This window comes from Primulina tabacum, chromosome 4 (assembly GCF_025594145.1).
Source record: "Primulina tabacum isolate GXHZ01 chromosome 4, ASM2559414v2, whole genome shotgun sequence".
Taxonomy (NCBI): Eukaryota; Viridiplantae; Streptophyta; class Magnoliopsida; order Lamiales; family Gesneriaceae; genus Primulina; species Primulina tabacum.
In genome coordinates this window covers 28339359-28346351 of record NC_134553.1, presented here as the reverse complement: position 1 = coordinate 28346351, position 6993 = coordinate 28339359, and positions in this window count along the sequence as shown.

The window sequence follows — 6993 nt, the reverse complement described above, 5'->3', positions numbered from 1 at the left end:
TGTCTCAGATATCAATCCAGAAAGACAGCAATCTTCAATCAAATTTGAAACACCAATCGTCGATAAGGACAAAGAACATACCTTTCGACTAAGTGCATCAGCTGCTGCATTAGACTTTCCCGGATAATATTTGATTTCACAATCAAAGTCTTTCAATAAATCAAGCCCTCTTCGTTGCCTCATATTCAGTTCTGACTGTGAAAATAAATATTTCAGACTCTTTTGATCAGAATAAATCTCAAACTTCTCACCGTATAGATAGTGTCGCCATAATTTCAATGCAAAGACGATGGCTGCCAATTCAAGATCATGAATTGGGTAGCGAGACTCATGTGGCTTCAGTTGTCTCGAGGCATACGCAATAACATGTCCTTGCTGCATCAAAACACAACCCAATCCTCTGTGAGAAGCATAACAATAAACAACAAAGTCACCAGTACCTGATGGAATAGTCAATACAGGAGCACTGGTCAATCTTTTCTTCAACTCCAGAAAACTGGATTCACACTTTTCAGACCAAACAAATGGAGCATTCTTCTGAGTTAACTGCGTAATAGGTTTAGCAATACTGGAGAAATCTTTAGTAAATCGACGGTAATATCCTGCTAAACCCATAAAACTATGTATCTCTGGCACAGATGTCGGTCTAGGCCAACTAATCACGGCCTCAACTTTGCTGGGATCAACAGAAATACCATTTCCAGATATAATATGACCCAGAAATATAACTTGCTTCATCCAGAATTCACATTTAGACAGCTTGGCATACAGTTTCTCTTTTCTCAGAATTCTCAATACAGTTCTCAAAAGCTCAACATGATCAATCATATTCTTGGAATAAATCAAAATATAATCAATAAAAATAATCACGAAATCATTAAGATATTTCTGAAACACACAGTTCATCAATCCCATAAATACAGCTGGAGTATTCGTTAAACCAAACGGCATGACAATAAACTCATAATGGCCATACCTTGTTCTAAAAGTTGTCTTCGAGATATCGGAATCTCTTACTCTCAGCTGATGATATCTAGATCTCATATGGAATAGAAAGAAGAACCCTGCAACTGATCAAATAAATCATCGATACGAGGCAAAGGGTATTTGTTCTTTACCGTAGCCTTGTTCAGTTGCCGGTAGTCAATGCAAAGTCTCATTGAGCGGTCCTTCTTTCTCACAAACAATACTGGAGCACCCCAAGGAGAAACACTCGGTCTGATGTAACCCTTGGCTAGTAAATTTTCTAACTGCTCTTTCAATTCTTTCAATTCAATCAGTGCCTCTCTGTACGGAGCTCTAGAAATCGGAACTGTACCTGGTACCAATTCAATGCTGAAATCTATCTCTCTGATTGGAGACAAACCCGGAATCTCATCTGGGAATACATCAGCAAAGTCACATACCACTGGCAAATCAGCCAATGATGGGCTCGATTTCAGTACGTCTACTGAATATACAAGGAATCCCTCTGCTCCTTTCTGTAATAATCGAGTCATAGATAATGCAGCTATCAAATGAATTCTATATCTAGAACCCTTACCGTCAAATTTCCATTCATCAGCCATCTCAGGTTTGAATCTCACAATCTTCTGGAAACAATCTACGGTTGCTCTGTACTTGTTCAGCATATCGATATCAATAATGCAGTCAAAATCAGACAACCCAAGTACAATACAATCCAGCTCAATCTTATGCCCGTAATACTGTAGCATACAATGTCTAACAGACGTCACTGATACAAGACCTCTCCCTAAAGGTGAAAAGACAGATACTATAGCAGATAATGACTATGCAGGCAATGCATGAATCAATGCAAATCATTCAGAAATAAATATATGAGATGCACCCGTATCAATCAATAAGTAAGCAGGATAACCACATAAAGAACAGTTACCTGCAACAACATCATCTGGTGCTTCCTGAGCCTGTTTTTTCAGTCAAAGCAAATACTCTGGCCTGCTGTCTCGGAGGCTGGCTAATGGTCTGGCTTCCTCCAGGCCTTTGCTTTGACTGAGTAGTAGTCGGTGGTGGCTGGAAGGAATGAACTGCTGATGATCGTCTATCAGTCTGAGCCACTGATCCAGATGATTCTGCTCCCTAGGATCTTTGGGAACCTCTCTGTGGACACACTCTAGCAAAATGTCCCTGCTGTCTGCAGATATTGCAACTACCTAGATACTCCTTGGCATTGCACAGTGGGATGTCTCCCTCAGCAAGTTCTGCAATAAGCTCAGGTATAACTCTGTCTGGACCCACTGGAGCTAGAAGAACTACTACCAGGCTTCTTGAACTGTTTTCCTCTGGCTTTCGAATAATCTTTCTTTCCACTGATGCTACTGCCATTTTCAAATCTGGGAGGGGGTTGTTGAGATTGAGTCGAGGGTTGTTGTTGTGGTCTCGGTGCTGGTGCAGCATACAAAGCTCTTTTTTGCCTAATCAGGCCGGCTTCGGCTCCTTTTGCTCTGTTCAGGGCATCAGAAAAATTATTCGGTCGCCCGGCATTTACCAGTGTAAAGATCTCAGGATTCAGCCCATTAATGAACTGATCAGCAACAGCTTCATCATTCTCAGCAACATGTGGAGCAAATCGTAATAAGGTAGAGAACTTGGCCACATATTCTTCAATATTCAACTGACCCTGTCTCAAATTGGCAAACTCTGCTCCCTTGTCCTTTCTGTACGATACTAGGAAAAATCTATGATAAAATTCAGTCTTAAAGATCTTCCAAGTAATAACCGTACCTCGATGCTCCAACGCTCTCTTCGTCGTGAGCCACCAATTCTTCGAAACATCATGCAACTGGTGCTCAATCAGTCTGACTCGTCGCTCGTCTGTATAATCCAATGAATCAAACAACATCTCTATATCATCTAGCCAACTCTCACACTCAACAGAATTCTCTGTACCCTTCAAAGTCGGCGGTTTAAACGACTGAAATCTCTTCAGTAACGTTTCCATTGGAGTTGCTGTGACATCCATCGGATTAGTCGAAGTACTACCCTGTTCTGGGATTCTTCGAGGAGGCATATCTTATTATCAAAAAGATTAGTAACCAAATACAACAAATCTGTTTCAGTCCTCCTCTGATCATCTTACTGCTGATCCACAATCGGTTCTGATTCATTCTCAATAACACATGTTTCCAATCAAATCAGATAATCAGGTAAATATGTATTAAAGCAGTAAAACATGTTGTCATGCTAGCACATAAAAGCAGGAAAGAAAACTCAATCTACCTCGCTCACTATCTTCTATATCAGTCTAAGGAACCTACTGTTCTGATACCACCGGCTGTGGGGACCTGAACCTAGTTCATCTTCTGGGATTAAGTGGATCAATTAATTAATCTGGGTCTAAATTATTTTTTTTAACATACAAGTGCGGAACATATTATAATCATTCTGATATAAATATCAAAAGTAAAATTACAAGTCTTGTCCAACAAATGTTTATCTCAAACTAGAGTTCAACAACTACATATCAAGTGTCGAAATCAAATCTACTTCTAAGTTCGGATCTCCGCGCTAATCTTGATCTCTCATCCTCTTCTCGACCCTGATCATGTCCCACTTGTTGTCATGCACACATACAAACACAACAACAGCCGGATAACTCCGGTGAGAAATATATTCCCAGTATAAACAACGTATACATGCAATCATATAAACAGATATAAAAGCATGAAACATATATCAATAACATGTATCAAAATCTGAAAGACATGAATCGATATAAAGCTATAAATAACATCTTGACTCGTCGTCTCAAACTCGAATCTTCTCTAATCTAGGGATCCCGGTTCCTGGACATTGGCATTCTGTATCGAATCTCAGCAATAGAAGTCGATCTACTCGTAAGCAACAACGATACACCAAAAGTCCAGTGTCTTGGCGGTTCTGCCAAAGACTAGGCACATCTGCCCAAACTCTAACTCAATACATGCTCTACTATAAATCAATAGACTAAGCATATCAATCTCATGAATTGCAAACGTCAATACAATAAAATAAAGTATGTGATTTTGGGAAACTCAAGTCGAATCTAACTCGAGTCGTATCTTCCCGGTTCAACATTTATTTATACCTTTCTTTTCTCGGTCTGACGAAGTCGAAGTCTCGAATTCGAATATGTCAATACTCAATCTGGAAATTACAATATTGAGAATTACCATATCAATATACGACTCAATCAATACTGGATCTAATCATAACTCAATCTAATTTTGTTTCAACGGCATAACTTCACAATCTCAATATATTCGGCAATACAAATATCAACAGATATCAATCTCAATAACTCATAATCGATAACAATTCAATCTGATATCAAATTTGTATAATCTCAATCAACTCAATTCTGAAAATCATAACAAATTCATACGGTATCCGTTCTTCGATCTGGTTTTGATTATACAATTACCACAATCTCAGAAATAGACAATATCAGTCATATCATGATTCTTCTCATAACAGGTTTTCAAATCATATCAGAGAGTAATAGAACTTACGTCCAGTTGAAGTTCTTGTCGATAGAAACACAGTACTGAAGTCGGATTGAAAATCAGACGGTTGGATTTTGCGTAAATTACAGTTTAGTATATGAAGAACTCAAATCTTCTCTAGAGCTTCCCTCGATTTCTCTGGCTGAATCTGAAGGAAATTAAAGTAACTTATATATATCATGAATGGTAAGGGGCAAGTAGCTTCATCTTTGATGCAAACGTGGTTGATCAAGCACCAAAGAAAACATGGGATTCGTTGGTACTGTCCGAAGGACCTATAACGAGGGGACGTAGCAAGAAGTTTAAAGAAGCACTTCAAGGACTCATGATGAACTACCAAGGAGGATCTACAAATTGGATAACTAAATTAGAAGAGGTTGGGAATCATGGGAATTATATTGGAGGTCTTTGGAATGTTATTCAAGTGCAATTGCCGAAGGTCCAGCGCACCCGCGCTAAAGCAGGGACCGCACCCGCGATCCATGATAATCAAATTTAAGAAAATTTCCCGAAGCTGCACCGCACCTGCGGTCAAATCATTAGCGCACCCGCGGTCTATTGCCGAAGCTACACCGCTCCCGCGGTCAAACAAGCACCGCACCCGCGGTCTTTTGGCGCACTTCCGTGTCAAAGTTGATAGTTATCTTATTTAAGCCTTTTCACACAACTTTTCTTATTTTTATTGTTTATATAATGTATTGTAAGGGGGATGAACGAAATGATTGAAGATTGATATCAAATTATTGGAGATTTCTCTCAATTTGCAAGGCTTGTGCTTTGTGTTTATCAAAATCAAACTTATCAAAGATTGCATCTTTGTGGCATTTGTCGATTGTTCTTCGCACGGATTGTCAAAACAAGTTCTTTGAAGGTTCGTTTGAAATTCAATTGTTTTATCGTTGATATTTGTTGCTAAGTTATAATCGCTTAGAGGTGAATATCACAAAATCGTTACTTGTTTCAAATGATCGGGACAACATAATCATTCCTTGTTTGTTATTGAATTGAGGGTGCGATTTCTATATTCTTGCTTGCCTTTCATTTGTACGAGGATTCGTATCATTTGGTATCAGAGCTTTGGCTCATTGAAATTCAAGTAAGTATCTTGTTCTTAATTTTCAGATCTGTCTAAAATTTTGTTCTGTTATCAGATCTGTGGTATCCTTTCATTTCTTTTGTCTAATCTTTCTATATATATAAAAAAATATCTAAGAAAAGAAAAATATAAATTTCATTATGTTATCATATCGGTGTTATTCCTTCGTTTCTGTTTTCAGATCTGTGTAATCCTTTGTTCTGTTTTCAAATCTGTGTTATTCTAGTGTTCTTGGCTTTGTGCAATCCAAGTGAGACAGTTGCAAGTGTTACGAGTTGAATCTTGATAGTTTGGCATACAAATATAAAGATTGATCACATCTTTGAGAGAACTATCACATTCGAGTGAAAATATTTGAGTGCGAGTGTTATTTCTTTGGAGTGATTGTGAGAATTTGGGTGAGGAACATCTTTTATTTCTACTAACATTTTCTTGCAGGTACAAAATCTGAAAGTAAAATAGAGAGGGAAGTAGGAGAAAGTTCGAACCAGGGATTGTCTAAGGTTCAAATGGAGGCGTTATTTGGGCATTTAAGTAGAATGATGAGGGCCGAGTTGGATCCTTTATATGAGAGGTTGGATAGGCTTGAAGTTAGCACTAGTGAAAATAAATCTAAACGTAAAGGTTTGGGTACAGTCGAAGAAGAAGAGGATGATTATGAATTAGGAGTAGAAGAGAAGAGTCAAAACGAGAACTGGGGTAGGAGCGGAAGAGGTAGAGGATTTGGTAGGGGAAGAAGAGAAGCCTTACGGGGTAGGTACGATGATGGGAATAAGGAAGATAATAACATAGGTAGCATTAAGATGAAAATTTCGTCGTTCCATGGTAAGTCGGATCCAGAGGCTTATTTAGAATGGAAAAAGCGAGTTGAATTCGTGTTTGATTGTCACCATTATTCCGAACAAAAGAAGGTTAGGTTGGCCGTGGTTGAATTTGTTGATTATGCACTTATTTGGTGGGATCAATTAATGACCACTAAGAGAAGATGCAATGAGAGGCCTATAGAAACTTGGGCTGAGATGAAGGGCGTAATGAGGAAGAGGTTTGTACCAAATCACTACTATAGAGAAATGTTTAAGAAGTTACAAACTTTGAGACAGGGTGTGAAGAGTGTTGAGGACTACTATAAAGAGTTGGAAGTAGTCATGATTAGAGCAAACATAGATGGGGATAGTGAGGCTACTATGGCTCGTTTTCTGTGTGGTTTGAACAGGGAAATTCAAGACCAAGTGAAGCTTAGACATTACTTGGATCTAGATGAAATGGTGCAGATGGAGATAAAAGTGGAGCGACAACTCAAGAGGAGAGGAGTTGGCCGTACCACACAACATGGGAATACATCAACATCTTGGTGTTCCAACGTTGTTAAACGTGAAGAAAGCAAGGTAGTGG